Source organism: Plodia interpunctella, chromosome 1, assembly GCF_027563975.2.
Source record: "Plodia interpunctella isolate USDA-ARS_2022_Savannah chromosome 1, ilPloInte3.2, whole genome shotgun sequence".
NCBI lineage: Eukaryota > Metazoa > Arthropoda > Insecta > Lepidoptera > Pyralidae > Plodia > Plodia interpunctella.
Genome location: NC_071294.1, coordinates 7,054,929 through 7,075,179, shown reverse-complemented (window position 1 = coordinate 7,075,179; position 20,251 = coordinate 7,054,929). Strand labels below are relative to the sequence as shown.

Here is a 20,251-nt window from a genome sequence, read left to right as displayed (position 1 = left end):
CTAAAATAAAGCACATTATTTTGTTATAAACAAATTTAACGTCACTCGAATTTTAACCCCGTTATCTTCTTCTTTGTACATGACTAAAAAGATCAGGAACGGACTACCATAAAGAGGGCTTTTGAAAGTGAAAAGGTAAAGAGCCACGAGCTTATTTGTAACAAGTGACGCGCAGGGATCCATGTCAAATACATAAATAATACGTAGTACGGCATTGTCCCTATAATGTATATCACGCCTTAAACTGACGCAGGAAAAATACAATGACTTTTGTTATAATGAAGCGCGACGGGTTGGAAATACACATTTTTAACACAGGATTTGATTTTTTTCCTTTTTGGCGTAACTCTTCTTTGTGTTCGAGTCGAGGCAATATTATTTTATATGTATTTAATATTTCGCTTTGAAAAACCGTAACGTTAATTCTCGAAACCAATCACAAAGTTATTCATTACTACGGCTTGTATGAATAACCCGTTATTCATTAAAAAGTTACTTTCCACCTGCTACTTTGATAATTTGAAAATACAAGCTAGTAAATTCAGAACGTTTCTTAGGCTATGTTCAAAATATAAACTATTTAGTCGTCAAAGCAGCGGTGTCACTAAGACAATTTTCACATTTATAATGACAATGCCTTTTTATCCCACATACATAATATTTAACGTTATTTGAATTATTATTATTATTTAAGATATTTATTTAATATGGGTCCGCTGTTACATACCTGAAATATATTTTTTAATTATTAATATTTATTTACATTAATTGTTATTAATTGTTATGAATTTAGGTTCGGTAGGCAGCAATATTACCATGTAATAATTCATGGACGTTTCAAACTTTGTGCCGACATGCTACGTCCTGGAATTCCTTCATCGCCGTACTTTCACGGGTTGAAAATATTCCGCATGTTTACTTGCAACGAATAAAGTTTCGCAACAGTAAATCAGCTCAACTAGTTCCGCGCTAGTGGTTTTGTTTTAGGTACGTACTAACTGAAGCATGTGTCGGCTCTCTCTTGTTGACTTTGTGTTTAACTCTATAATACTCGGGGAACTAGATAAGTTGTGCACATTGCAAAGCTGAACGCGAAAATGTTTGTATCTGTTGATAGAACTGTTAGGTTACAATCCTTATTGTATAAATGGTTTCACCATATTTTTTCTCTCTCTTCTCCGCATTTCCCAGCTTCATTCGAGGCCGCGAAGATCAGAATCAGCTTAAAAAATAACCTCAACATTGTAATATTTTCCTTGGATATGATATTAATGCCTATAACCTGCCTAGGTCATGTGTCCCTTAGTCATCCACGTTAGATATCCACGGGAGGATATGGAGTGGTCCTATTCTATTCCGAAAATTATTTGACAAGGATAATCGGAAACCGAATGAAGGTAGGTAAGTCGACTAGATTCAATCTAGCATTCTTAGAAAATTTCCCGTCATGTTATCAATGCTTGAAAACTAAAGATTATAAATCGTTCACCGCGAATTCATTTTGATGAGAACAGGATGATGAGAATACCTGCAAGCCAAAATTAATTCTCTCATCTCACTAAAACCGTAGCAGCATTAAACATTTGTCTGAGAAATTAGACTCGTGTTCTACCTGTATCTAAAGATGGCTAATTAATTAATATTCTGTATTTCAGTATTCGATCATGGCAATAACAATATCTAAAAAAAAAGAAAAAGCTATCTAAATAAAATAAAAGGAAAAGCTATCTAGATAAGTACCAATACTGATAAAATTCTTACGAGCCATTTTTAAAAATCAATATGTTACAAATTTACACAGAATTCCTTACACATTTGAGAAAGGTTAAGGAAAGATTGGTCAGAAGCCAAAATTCGCTGCACATGAATCCCTTTTCTGTTACTGTTGACAGATAATAGGCAATTATGGTGAGCAGACTGACAGTAATTGTAAAATGTTCAAGTCACGCTAACTATGAAAGTTTCATGGTATTATCCATTCAAAGCTGACAGTAAAAAACTATACATGTTAACTGAACTCCAGTGAAAGGCGGTCGATTAAAGTTAAACAAAAAGTTAAACACCAATTTCATTTCACCATCTAGGAGGTTTTTATCTGAACGCTCCAAGATCTACCGCAATTGTTAAGCAATTCCAGTCTTTTGTATAAACAACAAAAAGATTTCATCTTTACGATGCGCCCCGTGATTATTCCATAAGTCGCACGCCATATTAAATAAGCAATTTACAAAAATGTCTGACAAAACCTTGGCATTTAGAATAAAATCATGAATACAAAAGCTTAGGGTTGATGTTACTGGGCCTGAAAAGATTTGTGTGGGGAAAGTTTGTAATCTTGTCAGGATGTTAGTCGATCTCATAAGCTGCAAGTTTCGATCTCCTTGGCGTACCTACACGTCGGCTAATTAGATTCGAAGACAAGCTCCACTACCACATATGCACAATGCTCTTCTACTACAATGCACCTATATATTTCAGAGCAAGTTAGTACATTAATTTATTGTCGCTAATTTTATTTATTTATAATGTAAACCTTTAATAAAACATGTAAGTATGAAATAAATTAACATAGTAAATGAAGCATGGATTACAAAAATACAGATCGTCTAATAGTATTGATGGAATTGAGAATCAAATATGAATGCTCTTCTCCATAAGTATAAAAAGCAAAAATTATATTACAATTTTCCTGTAGTAAAATTACAATAAACATCGTTCATACACAGGTCTACCAAATGACAAGTTAAGCCTATTATAGGTGTACATTTGAAACAGCAGCAACTCAACAAAAGCGCAAAATGTAAAAAATGATTCGCAGTATTCATTAAACGCTTTACGTATGTATGAACAGTTTGCAGCCCCTAAAAATGTCAGAGTTCGGGTCAGGCTCGTCATAAAAGTATACGAATACATGCATGACGTTGTCAAATGCGATTTTCACAAATTTGCTCAGTGAATCGTTCCGTCTGCAAACAGAGGGACGGGCGACAAATCATTGAAGTTTCATCCAACCTTCTCTAGAATTAGTGCTAAGCAAACGATTTCAATACTAATTTAATCTGATATACGAAAGATATGCAATTTGTAAGGTTATATTTCAAACACAGCAAGAAACCAACAGTCAGTCAGTCACCAACATTATTAAAATCGTATGTATAAATAAGAATATATATATATATATATATATATATATATAATATATTAATGTGTCAATAGTAAGGCTTATTTTCGATAAATACAGCAGAATATTTTTTAAGAAATACGAAATCAACAATACAGCGACAAGGGTAAACATAATAAAACCCATGTGTGTTATAAAAGCGTTTTCTGTTTCTATCAAGTGGACGTATGAGAGGAAAGTTTATCTACCCAGAAGAGCAATAAAACAGTATGTGCAGAGTTCAAATCATGAGTTTTGCTCCACATCTGACATTATGCTGTCACGTAATTTATTATTTAAACCGATATGTGGCATAAGTAAGTAACTCCTTTTTTAATTATTGCTTTAACAAAATTAAAATTCATTGAAAAAGAATTCAGTTTACTATTTATACCATTATGTAACTTTATTTAGATTAGTACATGTTCTTTATAAAGAAAATTATTTTCTGGTTCAAGCTCTAACGTTAAAACAAATTTTACAAACGAATTAAGATATTCTAAGTAGAGATTCATTCGTTCTATTTTTATAATAATAATATACATATTTTATAAATAAAAAAAGGGATTGATCAGAGATTATTCAAAAGCTAGTTCAACATAAATTCTTCATCTAATAAAATATTTACACAGGACATATATTTTCTTAGAAGACATCAAGCGCACATTATATCCAGGAATTTAATTAAACTTACATCAATCCTCATGATTGTATTGTGGTGACAAGTTCAGGCCGGATATGCTCACTATAAGCATAGGATACTCCTAATAATCGTATATAATTGAAATTCAGACCACATCACAGTAACTAAACTAAACAAAATAACAGTATTATACATTCATAGCATGATTACAATTATACATCAGTTTTGTGATTTGCGAACAACTACTACATATTTTTCCCGCTACTTTCTTTCCATCAGTTTGTCGATAGATTGATAAAAAAACTTTCAGCTTAATGTCCGCCTTTTACATTTTTTAAATAAATAACTAGAAAACGCATAAATTGATTTTACGGGGACAAATATTAATAAAAACAAATGGTTATGGATATAAAATATGGTCCGGAAAAGCATTTCCATTACGCGGTTCAGTTTTTGTGAAGGGCAAGCGGTAAGAACAACTTTACGCACTGTTGCCCCCTTCCTGAGATACAGCCAGGCGTGCCAGAAACGATCCATTTTCATCATTCCCATGACACTGCTGTCATTGCATTAAAAACGTTTCATCGTAATACTAGTTCTTCACTTTCTAAACTGTATTTAGCATTTAAGAAGCACCACGTGCCATAATCATTCATTATCGAAACAATTAGCAAATATTATTATAATAGAAACAATAATTCTATTGCTGACAGCTTCTACTTGTTTTTTTGCGCCAAGACATATTATTGACCCAATAAAATATTAGATATTAATACAAATTTAAAATGTACTTAGCGGCGGTCATTACTGTAAAAAAAGGCACGCTTTGTTAACAAATAACAGAATTTATAAAATATACGCAACATTTTCGTTTGTTCGTTAGTTAAACAAAGCTTTATCTTTGTTTATTATTTGTCAGTATCTTTCAGTGTTTTCCTCATGTATACTCTTCAATATCGCATTTTGGTCTAGGTTGATATTATAATACACCATCCAGCTGTTACGTTTGATGGCGAAACTTGTATTATGATCGGAACATTATGGTAAATTCAACGACTTATCATCAATTTGCAATTTAAAAACTTCATGATTTGCATGATATCCTTTCTTACATTATCATCGTTTTATTATAAAGTAAGTAAATGTAAAAAAACATTTAATAGAAATTTTGGCTCAGAACGTAAAGACTAGACTTTATTTTACCAATTTGCATCGGATCAAACGTAAACCCTACTTTGTCTTCATCCCGTGTCCTATAACCGAGAATCCACGACACGACGTGGCCAAACAAATACTTCAATTACATATTCCAAACTTATCCCGAATTTTTGTATTGTTAGTAATATGAGTTGTCGATAATTTCGTACTGTGAATAAAGCTTTTATTATGCAGTAATTAAAACTAATTATATTGTCTTAATGATCTAAATGGACAAGTATCTACGAAAACGAACGTCTTGATGGAAAATCACCCTTTCGAAAGATCAATTGAATAAAATGAATCCGTGCTTGTAAAGGTAGATTACTCTATTAATTTGGATCTGATTTTGAACTTCCAACACAAAGATACAGTACAGGGGTGCACTATGTGGAAAGCCATGGCCATTCACTTTGTCATTAACCAGATTTATTATAAAACTGAAGAGACTCTTTCATGTCAAAAACCATTATTCTGGGACAGAATTCATATTTGTGTGGGTAACAATGCCCTTTGTTTCTTTACCCTGGAAATTTGGCTCCACTATTGCGTACCCTCTTTTCATACAGCCCACAAAGATTGGGGAACAGACACAAAGGATCACTTTAATACAGATATATACATCGTACTAGAAAATTCAGCCATTATATGGCATAATAACAAATCACTTAATAGTACCATAAAAAGCAAAATATTTTTAATTGTTTCAAAATAATTAAAAATATAGTAGACTAAAGCATAATTGCCTTAAAATTTTGCAAATGATAATGAGATTTAAAAAAATCCGGAATCCCGCTCGATTCCAGAAATGTTTCATCTCATTATTATTTTAAAAATGAGTTAAAAATCTTGTGCGACATTTATTTTAACTCCATTAAAGATCAAAATTTTCTTTGGATTTCGTAAATCTATTATCATGATATCAACACATGTTACGTAATGTGTTCATAGATAAATAATTTTAGTATTCATATCTTTTGTACTTAGCCTATACTACTTGCCAAATCGTATAGTATCGTAATGAGCTAGTAAAAAAATACATGCCTACAATATAAAACCAGTAGATTTGTCATAACCATTAATATGTATGAATATAAATACTTTATATGTTCCAAATTACACACAAAACATTTGCGGACATGAAAAAATTCCGACAAACATAACATTATGAAAATTATGAGTGTTTTGTTATTGAGAAGATTCATAGCGAATTTATTCGTAGAAGAAAACTTGAATGGTTCAATAGGAAAATGGCGAGATAGCTTTCCTGAATCGGGATCGAAAATCCCAGCGCTCACCAAATATTTGCATCAACGAATCAAGTTTTGGTCTGTATTTGTAGCAATTCTATAGATCGTCCTGGATCTAACAAGAATCCGTTAGTTTAATTCAGACATTTTTGTATAATATTCATGAAAATCTGATATTCAGAACATAACTGACACATTCCGAAACTGAATAAGTAATTATATTCGTTATACTTAAAATAAACGTTCTTATAGTACCAAAAAGTGATATAGTTACGACAATAACATAATATATTTTTTCGTAAATCAGAATGGAAACATTCAAATTACACAAAATAAAATCATATTGAAATAGGTCAAGCGACACTGAAACTAATTTGGTACGTTGTACAGGTTGTACCGTAGTAACGTCAACTTCAAAATTAAGTAATTACGTTGCAATGATATGACATCTGAGAAATAGCTATTAATATTCCACGAACTCGATTATCCGGCGTCAGTCACCAATTACAAAATATGGCAAGTACAAAAACTACTAAAAATAATTTAATAGAAAGATAAAAAAAGATGTGATGCTGGTTCTTCTAATGGAATATGTTGTTGTTACTGAAGTCAGGTATTATTAAAATCGCCTAAAGGCATCTGACACAAGCCATATACTCCATTGATCTAGTCAAGTGTGCAGGTATTTTCACGATGTTTTTCTTCAACGGAAGGAAGTATCGGAAGTATCTAAAAATTCATATGGCACGAGGTGGCCAAACCTAGGTTCTTTCGATCACAGCGGATGTCTTAACAACTGGACCACTACAGCTTCAAAACATAACTAATACTTTATATTATATTAATAAAATAGGATGCCAATTGTATGAAACATAAATTCTATGACATCAACATTTTGCACACCAGTACCTACCACGAAACACGAATTCATCCTCAATAGTTTATTAGCGAAGCAATCAATCAGTTTCCATGTCAAGCAAATACCAATCAACTGAACAGCGATCCTTATCAATACGTTTAATTAACCGTCTCAAAAGGCCCTTATCATTATGGTATATTTATTATCGTCGTATGAACCAATTATTATTTATGAATATACAGCAGCTAATGATATAAGTGTAAGTTAATATGTCTCAGACTGTCCGTCAAGTTTGTCTATTAACATTAGAATTATGTGACAGAGAGTTAATATCAGAGCCTTAAACTAGCAATCCCTCTACGAACAATTACTGTTCAAATTCAACTTAGGATGATATACATAGCTTAATGACTACAATATTTATATTTGGTTTATAAAATGTTCGCTTCTTGATGTATATCAGTTAACAAACTATGAAAACATATTACTCTCAGATTCTGATAATAATTATTTTACCCACGAGCGGCTTGGTCACGCATTATTGGTTATCCAAAATACAGATTGAAACCAGACAATAATTAATCATGTATCCAATACGTAGCTACCATTATATAATAATTCGGGCCCTACCATTATTTAAATGAACATTTGCTTCCGCTGCGACCTCGGAATTAATAATAATTAAAAGTTCTTACACGTGTAACTTCAAGTAGGGCAGTTTATGTACCTATCATTTTGTTAGTATACAAGTACAATTACTTGAATCTAATCCAAATTTAATCGTGCAAATTGTAATTTCCTGTGTTTTTGTTAAGATAATCTTGTAGTTTTTTATTTAGAAATTGGAAAGTCATTCAGCCACAGAGATACATACAGATAAACCTTAAAACAAAATGATGTAGTGTGGTTCATATTATAGTAGTTGCAATAAGTTTTTCAGTTCCCTATGTTTTAGCATTTGGTAAAATATGTTATTAGTTGTTATTATTTTAATTATAAAATATATTCTTTTTTATATTATGAAATATAAAATAGTAGTCTTGCTCATAAAATCTGAAAATGCTGTTCAATTATAAATTGTTAATTTTATATTAAGCACGACACTTCAATGTATATGTCGTGCTTAATATAAACTTAACAATTTATTCGTAGTCGTATTCTAAAAAGTTACTTCTAAAATGTCGATAGAATTCAAAAGACGAAGATAAATGTACAATCAGGGACAGAAAACATTTTCTAAGGTTACATTGAAAGCGAAAATTAATTGCCCTGTACTGCGATCGGAGTTTATAAACTAAAATTGACAAGCGCGCTCGCTCCTGTGGGATGGCGATTCATTCCAGAAATTTCCATCACCGTTCGACAAACATTCACTTAAGTTACTCTAATATTACGTATAATAATGAGTATCAGTGAACAACTAAGTAAAGAAATACCAGATTAAACTTAAATGTACAGTCATCAACAGCACGTCTCATAGCGAAATTCTAACTATATGAATATGGCCGCAGCTATTTTACCTCCACATAGTAAACAAGCTAGGTAATTTGACATGCAATGGACTATACTTTAATACTATTTCATAATCTTTGTTGTACTCCTATTTATCGGAACGAGTATGAATGATAGACAATTTTCCAAAGACAGCACACTTATCACGTAATCAAACGCGAAGTAACTCTCCATTAACATTTATTGCGAGCGCTGAATAAGATCTCGGGCCATCTTCTTTTTAAAACCTATTGATTGACAAGGAGCTCTTTGTTCGTCCACGTGCCGACATCATGGCTGTGATGCGAATGTAAACTCATTTAGTACCATTAAATAAATATATTTATCGTTTTCTTTTTTCAAAAACGTGCAATACCCGAGTATTACATTAAATGAGCAACGCTTCGCATTAGTCATTGAATCTGCGCCGACCTCAAAACTAACTTCTACTGCGAACATACTAGCTTCAGTTAATAATTGGTCAGTTTAAAAGGCTTTAAAAAGTTTTAGCTTTAAGTAATTTATAGAGGATTTGGATTTTGAATAAATAAATATAAATCTAAAAATTGTTAAATATTTATCGACAAATCTACAAAACATTCAAGCTATGTCAATATCAACAAAAAAAAATGAAATTATGAAATAAAATGGGAAACTATTTCTTGACAGGTTCACGTAAGTAATCCCATAAACTTTTAAATTTGTGAGGTTCATACATAATATGATATGATAGCAAAAATAATCCTACGCTGTGTTCTTCCATCCAAATTTTTATAAAAACATTTTCAGTTTAACAATATTCACCTTTCAGATTTCCTGGAGCCTTCAGCAAACAATTTTGTTAAACCCTTTAATATCTCACGTTTGACAGTTCAGATTCAGAGAACGGGCGGGCATGTAGGAGACGTATTTATTCACACATTGTTTTATTTAAACATCACAAAAACAACCAAGTTGTTTTTGCCACCTGTGGCTATAAATTATAACAAAACCAGGGAACGTCTTCAATCGTGTAAAAAAACAACCCAAAATAACGCCAACAAAGAATACGTCGAATTTTTTTTCCTAAACTACATTGTACTTTTCTGTCTAATATCTTTTACCAATCCATTGCCATTTTTCTATTATTTGTGGCTTTATAGTTCACTGCTTTTCATTACCATTTTCTAAACGATGATGATACCATTTTCTATATTACCTACTGAATTTTATATTTGTGTTTTTTTTATTATTTCAATATGCAAGTTGATGGCCGTTGAAAATCACAAAGAATTCAATGATAGATATGTTTACGCCAATACATATTTGAGCTGATGATAAATAAATGTTTTTGTCAGGGCTGGGATCGCTTTAACCAGCTCTATATGCCATTATTTTAATGAATATTTCTAACTGTCCAATGTGACACTGTATTGATGAGAACTATCCACTGGATGCATTTCTTGATTGTCCTAAATATGTGTACGAGTACTTATATGAACCACTTTAACGAAAGTTACAAAATGTCTAATCAAGTTATCAATTAGGGGTTTCATTAAGGAAGGACACGTGATGTAAAGAGGGCAGTTTGGCAGACATTAAACCGATGGGTCGCCCATTACAATGGAACTTTAACGTCGAGGTGACCATCAAGATTTCATTGCACCAAAAGAGCTAAACTTTCCTAATGATATTTCCTCGTGAAAGGCTTCGTAAATTTTGCCAGCAACGATATTACCATGATTTCACCAAGTATTCACAAGTTAGAATCCAAAATGCAAACTAAATGGCATTATATAACAAGAGAGCAGAAACTTGTATAACTTCGCACAGTCATTTGCAGTCATTTTGCGGCGTTTCCTTTAAGATTTTATCGCGGGAGTGGTAATTTCTCTTTCTTTAGAACTCAACACAGATTATTTACTTGTCTAAGCTAAAGACTTTGTGTTACCGCTTAGCGTCTTGAGCGGTAATATAATATGGCTTTCATGTATTTTTTATTTTATAGTAAAGTGCTCAGTCAACGACGACACTAACGGCGATATTTTGCAAATAATATTTATATCCTAAGCAGCCATGTTTTTTATTTGCCAATAAGAAATGAATAGCTGAATAAGAAAAGAATATTTCTAAATAATTTAAAATCAGGTACTTATGTTTGCGCGCAGTGTACACTTTATTTTTTATTCAGTACAAACTGAACATGTTTACCACGCGAAGATAAAGTGACAGTTTTGTGGTGGGTAGACAAGATCGGGAAACATTAAATCACTATATATCGATTTCTAATTAAATACAAATACTTTTCAAACTAAGTCTTGACAGCTGATAGATGTCTTCAAAATTTAACGATTATTTTTTACGGGGATCCTGGGCTTCGGTGCAATACAACCGCGAACGAACCAGTAATACGGCGAGGATGAGAAATGAGAGACTTTTCATAATTATGCATCTGTCACAGACATACAGAAATTCATGGAAGTGGTCCTTAATAATAAGTACACTTCAAATATAATCCAAAACCTAGTCTCTTACAGCGAGGGGAGACGCAAGTACTAAAGATTCCTGATGTCTCCCCAGAAGGTTGACCAGTGGAGACATGGGTCTGAAGAGTTACGTTTAGTCAACGAGAAGATTTGCTAAAAAAAAAGGCCTCTTGAGTTAATATTATATTTGTATGTCACACATACTTTGTTCGATTGTGAACAAAGTGACAAATTATAGTTCACCAGTCGAAAGTAAGGATGTAATGTATATACAAGTTTTGCAAATGTCTAAACACGTCTCTCCTCTGTAGTTTGCGGGTGAATGGATTCGAATGCCGCTTTTGGATTGGAAATAATTTGTATGAAAATTATTCTACTATGAAAATTGTATTGTTCATAGGAGGTGAATAACAAGTTTCTAGTTTCGAACATTAAAGTTATGCTTAGCTGAAGCAACTAGGTTTATTTGGTATGAATGAATAGGATATGATGAATGGAGTTGGGCCATGATCGGCCTAAAAGTTTGGTTCATAGAACCGGTACACAAGGTGAATAAAATGGGCAGAAAAAAATACATTTGAATCTTAATTTTTGCCAATAAATGTTCATTCATTCATTCATTCATTCATTCATTCATTCATCCATCTTGAGTTGAATTACGAAAAGAATAAAATTGCCCTTGATACACCTAGGATGACTAATGAAGTGGATTACAAGCTGAGAGGGAAGATAAAATAGCTGGGGCAGTTTTCTATATCTTTTAAATGTATGAAAAATTTGCTCAATTAATCGAGCTAAGTTAGCTGAATTAACAAAGGAGATTCGACAAAAATCTTGAGGGATTATAGATGACAGATAACTGTGACGGACAAGAACATAGGCCTAGAAGTCCTAATAATCGCCTATTAAATATACATCTAGATATTGACGCTAATTATATGATCTAAAAACGGGGGTATGATCCGGTCATTAACGCTATCATATTGATTCAAAAAAACTTTTTAATTAAGCCTACATTAAGACATACCTACGACGTACCCTGTATTATTTCTAATGCAATGTGAGAATGAATAGATTATTGTATTATACATCGCCCTCGCCATTCCATAAATCATGGACTACCTTTTAGCTCCGAAACATAATTAATTAAACCTCTAATCCTATACCTACCACATTATTGGTGTAATAATAATATTTATGCTGTTTCTTTTGATTGATATTGAATAAGTACATAGAAATAGTTACTTACAATAAAAACTTGAGAGATAAAAAATAAATAAAATCACAAAGTTTTGTTTGCTTAAAACTTTTCCACTTTTTCCTGGATGCACCACAGCACTTGCAACTTTTTTTAGGCGGTTATAGCACGTGGTGAGTGGTTGGCGGGCCGTGCCGGGGCGGATGGCGGGACGCGTGGCCGGGGTGCGGGCTAGCGAGCCACTGCCGGCGCTCCGCCCCCGCCCGCCGCCCGCCGCGTCCACGCACTGACACACTCAATATCCTCAAAAACTGTATTTCGTATATTCCATTATAATTTAATTTTCATATTCTGAACGGATTTCAATTGCAAGTAGCCATGATTTTTAAAAATAATTTTTTAAGCGGGATCGTCTTGCTACTTATTTTGTAAACTAATAGATTCCAATTTTCCTGGTAGTGATAATCAATATTTAAACGCGGGTAAAATGTTTATTTATTGAGTTTTATCGATGAACAACAACAAACGCGTACCCAGAAGATGGTCGATGTCCCAGCTCCCAGCGAGATTGGTCCATTTTCGCTTTGGAAGCAATTGGGGAAAACTTTTACCCAGCAGTGGGACAATATGGTTTAAATATAAAAATAAAACTCAAATTAAAGTTGTATTCATTCAAGTGCCTTTTCATTGAAATCAAAACTTCGTCGTGATAGATCTAAAATCTCAATTTATGGATTTTATGGATACAAACAAAAACTTACGCAAGTATGATTTACGCAACCTTGTCAACAATTCTGTAACAATATAAAACTAAATCAAAGGGAAACTTCTCAACCCCTATTAATTATTCCATAAGATGCTTACTGCTGAGGGTAATAACATAACTCATAATTTATTATATTCATAAGACCAAGTTACTTATGCTTTCGACTGAAGTATTTTAGTAAATACTAGCTTTAGCTACTACTACCCGCGGCTTCGCCCGCGTGAATTTGATAGTAACATCTCGGTCATTATTTTATCGCGTATTCTGTAAGACTGGTAAATATATATGATTCAATATTTATCTTATTTTTCTTTCAATGACGCCTATATCATTATTAAAGTAATTTAAAAAATATATTGAGTATATTAATATTGTTCGATGTCTCATTTATATATATATAGGTAGGCTACATAATGTTTGTTTCTATACAGGTACTTTCTCTGGACTTTTTGACTGAAAAGTTTTCAAGTCAAAAAGGCCTTAATTTCAGAATTGTTTCACGAAAACTACCAATGTTAAAAAATACATTCAATTTTGGGCACTCAATGTCGTGCGTTCTTATATAATTATAACATCAAATAAGAATAGCGACAATTGTTCATTTTATTGGTTCATTCAGTAATATATTTTACCAAATTTGTTTTACTACGTTCTTTTTACTTTGATACTATTCCAACCAACAATAGCGACCATCTTGATTTATCTTGTCTTTCAAAACTACTACACGAATTACATGGGGTGCTCTATGCGTTTATTGCTGATGATATGAAATAAAATATAATTTTGTGTGCATAGTATTGTTTACATTCAAAACTAAAACTAAAACTAACAATAAACTACTACTACCTAAATTTAACTAATTACTAACTAAAATTAAAAAATATTGTATTATTTTAGTCGCAAATGTAATATCGCAAGTCGTATACAATGATCTAACATATAAATGTAAGTGCTATAACAAATTCTTACTATATCACATACAAATTGCGACACAACGAAATTTAATAATCTTAGATTCCTTTAAACCTGAGTTTCAACCGTACAATGTTTTCTACATTATTTTTACGATCCTTGTGTCCGTTGTGGAAACCCTTAGTCAAAGTAAATAGCGGTCCATTAGACCCAGCATCGCTTGTCAGCTGGACATTTCCTGCACTAGTGTGAAAACAATGCGCTTTACGCTTTTTACAACAGACACTCTTACTGCGCATTCAAAGGTAGAAACGATACGGCGATATGGTCTGTCCAAAGACCGAGGCTTCGTTTGTACACTGCGTACAATGGTGTCCAATCCCGCTCGTGTTGCATTTGCCTGGCTCCAAATATTCATCTAACAAGTTTTTTATTCCATAAAAAAACCACCTGTTTCGTTTGAAAAATAAATGTATTGAACGAGTCCTAATTTTTTTCCGACCGCGCGATACGCGCGTTTATTGGGTTGAATAATGAAACATTATTAAAATGTGATTATTTCGTCGATGCTATTATTTTACATGTGGCGAAACTTTTCTGTATGAACTGAATAAAAAAATATTATATCCTGGAATATTTCTTGCCTTTCTTTCATATTCTTCAAATCTTCTCCGTGACCATTTTACTGTCCATTAGGAGCAAACGTGTCAATTACAGCTTTATCTCCTATCTTCAACTTTCACCCTGGCCCCACCCTTTTAGTTAGAGATATCGGTTAGTATTTTACTGATATCTCTAACTCTATCTCTAACTCTCTATATGACCAACATCTTACAAAATGGAAAATCAGTTAGAAAATTGTCTATTAACTATTAAAGTATTTTAACTTTAACACCAGCACGTTTCGGATATATCTGGGAAGTTTCATAAAGTCGGATATAATGTTACATCTGTAACAGTATTTATTGTTTAATAAATAAAGTTTGCGATGAATGACATTGCTGCGAGCAGTGCTAAATTACTTTTATCTTGTTTTATCGTCCTCGACAGCACTGTGGTGTATTTTATTGCATTTACAACTTCAGCTTCTTATATTTAACATTCAGCTGTTAACATTTCTGTGAAATATTGAACATTCAAGATAGTGTGTTTAATATATCATATTGTATATTATACCATTGTAATAATGGCACGGAGATTTCTCAGTTGAAAAAAAATGTTTTCGTCGGAAGACACCTATTTATACTATACATTTTCAATCAAAACAGAGGGAGTCCAGAGCTGATAATTTTTATTACGATATAAACACTTATTTTCCTATATTCTCCTATTAGAATAAAACATCATCTGAACCTACGCAAAACTGGCTTCACTAGTAATTTATACATTACTAAAATCCAATTTAAATATTTATGTTCTGTTACATTCATCAAATGGACAGCATTGTTTATTTTACTATAAATATTTAGTACTCAATATTTTGCATTCTTATTGAATATGACGAAATTGCATTGATAAAAAATTCATTGTTATAATAATTTTGTGGAATTCCAGGTCAAAGTTTTATATTTACATGGAACAAACTCCATGGCTTTTTTTAAGAAATAGAGCATAGTTTCCGTCTTTGCTGAATAAACACCGAGACATAAGTATTTTATGATAAATGTTTGAATGTTTACAAAAATCAGTTCATATTCAAAAGGAAATAAGCAATGAATATAGTAAGATATAGTTGTAAATATATTTTCATTTGTTGGATCACATACCCGAAAATTTGGAAAAGAAAAAGAACACCAGGTTTCGTCAAATATTAAATTGAATGAACGTCGCTGTGAAAAAGTGCTAGCGCTTCCTACATTATTTCAATGAATTCATGCGTAGATATATGAAATTAATACTAACTTATTTTGGGACATATAAAATTTTTTGGACATTGTAAAATTTTCTCTTTTTAAACATTCGCCTAACTTTTTTTTACTTGCATATGACATGTAGCACGAAATTGAATTGCCGGGAAGTTCGCATGCCAGGTAAGGCCCCTATGTAAATTGGAGATCATAATTTAGATTCATAGCATCTATAAAAATATGACATATTGTTGAAAATACAAAATGGTAACAACATCTCGACAACGATGCTTACACTTTCAACAACGCTTATTGAATTTTTATGGTTATTTTTATACATGAATCATTTTTATGACTAGCCGTTACTAAAACGTTAGAAAAATGTAGCGGAACAAAGACGAAATCCTTGCTGAACATATTTTACATTTAATTGATATTTTATACTCGTTCGCACGGTCACCTATTCTTTCGACTAAGTTTTGAGAAAAACCAGTATGGCTTTATATTATAGAGATCTAAAGTAGAATTTAATTTCGCATAAAATATTTCTACTTACCATTATTTAATAAGATAAGTAGATGAGTACCTGGTCATCACTCAGCTCAAAATTTCACTTACCAATTAGACGTGTAACAGCATTAAACGTCCACAGGACTTACCTGTAATAAAATATTTAGGTCATCAAACGGATTTGGAAATGTAATAATCCCCGGTGACGACGGCCGTCCATCGGTTTCCACATTACCTATGCTAACATAAATACAAATAAATAAAATGTATTAAATTTAAAGGGATATAGAATTATCACTACTTAAAAGAAAATGTGTAACTTTACTGAAATATTCAATGTGTTAATAATATATTTGTGGTGATATGATGTAAAGTAACATACATTATACAAGCTTAAGATGACTGTAAAATTATCTCGAGCTCCTTCTAGCTTCAAGGAGCACGTAAAGCCCCAAGCGGGTGTTGTCATTAGATAACAGTTGTTAAGCCAAGTCAGACCTATAACTCTCTTGTCCCCATGGCTCCACAAGCGGAATAGCTTGGTAGAGATCCAAAACAGTTACTTAAACTATACGAGCACGCAACTTCGGAGTGGAAAACACTATTGAACTTTTTCAATTGTCTTCAGATTTCGCAGATGATTGTTCAAAAAACAAGTTATTATATTATATACTATTATATAGGTACTCAAACTATTCTAGTGGAGAAAATATCGCATAGTTGTTTACTTATATTAGGTAGTTGGTTACATTTTATTATACAGTAATAAATAGGTTATTTAAAAAGAAATATTCTAAATTAGTTTAAAATAAAAAAAATGCCTATAAATTATTACAAACAAATAGTTATTTCTTGCTAAATAAAAATAAATATAAAATAAGGAAATAACGGAAAATATTAATTATGTACCAAAAAAAAATTAAAAAGTTTTAGTTTTTAAAAAGAGTTCTTGAACAAGACCACACAAGGATGTAAAGGGTGGACTGACGAAGCAAAGAAATCCACTTCGAATTAAATCTTCGGAAAACCTTGATATTGTGATAAATATTTTGGTATTTCTAAAACAATATCGCATTATAGAATGAAGAAAAGTCCGGATATGGCATCGACAGCACATCGGGGGCCATCCCCATCGCTCGCCGACGGGCCGACGGAAAATATGATGGGCGAACAAAGCGCGCAATGGTGGAGACGTCCAAATCATTATTTATTGTTTCGTTAACGAGCTCCAAGAAGGCGCCGGATCCGTGGCTCACTGCCCGAGGTCCGGAACAAAGGCTGACTCATGCACCTCCCATTTTCGGCTCGCACGGATATCTTGTGTTAACCCTTTTACGTGGGATTAATGAAATTACATTTGTACTTTTTATTTATTTTCCTGGTTTCCCAAGAAAATAAATTCATTCTGAAAAGTGACTTGTGTTGTTTCTTGTAGTCAGTTTCCTTTTGATTTTTTTCAATCAATGAATATAGAATAATCAGAATCGTTACGACTTTTTATTATTAGGATTGAAATATTACAACTGAGGGAATCAATTACAGTATAAATAACAACTCCTAAACAAACAAATTTACATGAAATGAAATAGCTTATGTAGAAAGTGGTACATTTATTGCAAGAAGGCGCTGCAGGAAGCAGATAACGCTATTAGTCTTTGATAGAATTGCAAGATATTAACCTTGTTACGTAGACGACGGCCGTTTCCTGTCGTCGCCGGCTGACGACGCTCTGTCTAATAGCACAAGTACTCTACATAGGCTGCTTCGTGTCGACCAAATACAGGCAGGTTATATAAAATGTCGTTTGACCACCGTTTTTCGAATATGACATTAGTGCCGTTATAGCACTGCGTGAAATTTGAAACATAAATATATCGAACGCAAAATTAAATTATCAGTAATTCGCTTGCAATATTATTGGTAATTTTAAAATTGAATAATGTCATATGTAAGTTATGCATGATAAAACTAAAAAGCAACATTAGGCAACGACATTTTTTTTTAAGTTAGTGGCGTTAGTGAAAGTCCCCATTAGGATTTTAATCAACAAAATAGAAAGAAGACAAACACTCGATTTAAAATCTGAGATTAAATTTTATTTTTCACTCGGTAGTTGAAGATAATGGACGATTGTTTTTGACTGCAAAGTAGGTCGAAACGTTTTTCCGTACCTGCGACGACAAAAGTTCGTCTTTGCTACGCTTAAAGTTTTTCAATTAGCAATTAGTTAATTAAAAAAAGTGGAGTAAGTCAGTTCTCGGGGGTGAAGCGCACATGGCGCGATTTACGGGATCGCAAAGACATTTTACACGCATCGACGACCGAGTGTAGAGTTCGTAATTCGCGGAAGCACCCACCGAGACAGGAATGAGCTAAGTTTTTGGGAACACTGCCGGAGAATGAGAAAACATTAGGGAAGTTGCTGCCATGTGATAGACAAAACGGCGAAATATATATGTGGGGGCTTAGAGAGATACACATCACTGCACAGTTTCAAGATACGCCATGAATAACAATATAAAGTCTTGCAACCTTGTTCAATGTTGACGCGTGATTTGTGTATGGTGAAACTTCCTAATTAGACGGAATGTCTTAGTTCAAAGAGTAATTACTCAACGACATAAAGAGCTGATATTTTAGAAGAATTACGAGGCATATTGTGCATAAGAACCCAACAAGGCCCTAATAATGTTGATGTATAACACTAATAAAATTGTTACTTGTGAATGTGACGAGTCATTTCGGCAAAATAGCTCAATAAGCGTCAAGAAAAGGCGCTACTCAAGCAGGGCTGGCATATGAAACGTGTCCCGCGCCCGCAGTCGTAATAAGCACCGCTCAACTCGATCATAAATAAAAGGAGAGCTGGCATAACAGGCGCTTAAGGCACGTCATCGGCAGCTGTCGCACGGCCAAATTCAGACGGGATTCGATAAAAATATCTCCACCTATTGGCTTACATGCAGTACGAAAATGTCTCACAAATATAGTCAAAGTTTTGCACGAGTGCATAACAACATTACTTTCAAGAAGGAACTCCATACTCGAACTGTTACAGCTGAAAACTGTATTTTTATTACGTGGTTGACTCGAAAAGAATTTAGATAGCGTATACGAAAGAACGTGGATAACGTTAATATTATATAATATTAAGAATGTTATCAACGTTAAAGAAATGGTCTTCTGGAGAAGAGGATTATTTTATTTAAGAATTTCACCTCTTTCGTAGATACTTTGCAATTTATCATAAAGATATGTCGGGGCGCAGGGAAACGGCGACGATGACGACGCACGCGCGCCGCGCTGCTACACGGACACGAGCACCGATAAATCATCGCGCTCGAAATGAATTTATATCTTATCGAACAGATGTATCCCATTGTTATAATCTCGAAGGAGATTTTACGTTTCACCACAGAAATCTCTCCACTTTCTATCTACTTTAAATTGAAAATATAAATGAGAACAGATTTATTTGTATCTAACAAAAGTTTGCTATTGTTACCAGCCCATTCATGTCGATTTTCTTCAAGAGAGAATATTTATCGGGAAGAGCTTACGACAAGGATATGATAATGTTTCTAGAGTATTAAAAGTCGCTGGACTCAGAGGCCTTCATAAATATTTAAAGAAAACCATAGGGATTTAACTTTGAGTGCCGGCACAAAATATGCCTCCTGAATTAAATATGTATATGCAATGTAAATTTTGAGGTTAATTCATTTTCCTGGAAATTTATAATTTATCAATATTATTAAAGGTGTAACAAGTTATTCAAAATGATTCAGCTAGTTAGTTTTATACAAATACAACTCAGAAATAACTAATGAATATAACTTCAATTGTTCAGCGAACAGATATAGTAAATTGAGTCAACGTCGCCATGCTCTACTTACATTAATTTAGTTTTATTTTCATATTTAATAAGGATGTGTCAGGTAGTCAAAAAACCA

The 20,251-nt window shown here is 32.9% G+C and overlaps 1 protein-coding gene across 9 annotated transcripts in view; it reads right to left on the bottom strand.

The window, feature by feature from the left end:
* Positions 1-20,251, bottom strand: part of CadN (Cadherin-N) — a 275,837-nt gene that overhangs the window by 143,568 nt on the left and 112,018 nt on the right. For 2 of the 9 annotated variants that reach the window (XM_053744447.1, XM_053744512.1), the window contains exon 1: positions 12,315-12,483. The exons of the other annotated variants lie outside the window; for them this stretch is intronic. The gene's annotated coding sequence lies outside the window, so the exon portion shown is untranslated. Of the gene's footprint in view, positions 1-12,314; positions 12,484-20,251 lie in introns of those variants that run through there. 9 annotated transcript variants of the gene reach the window in all.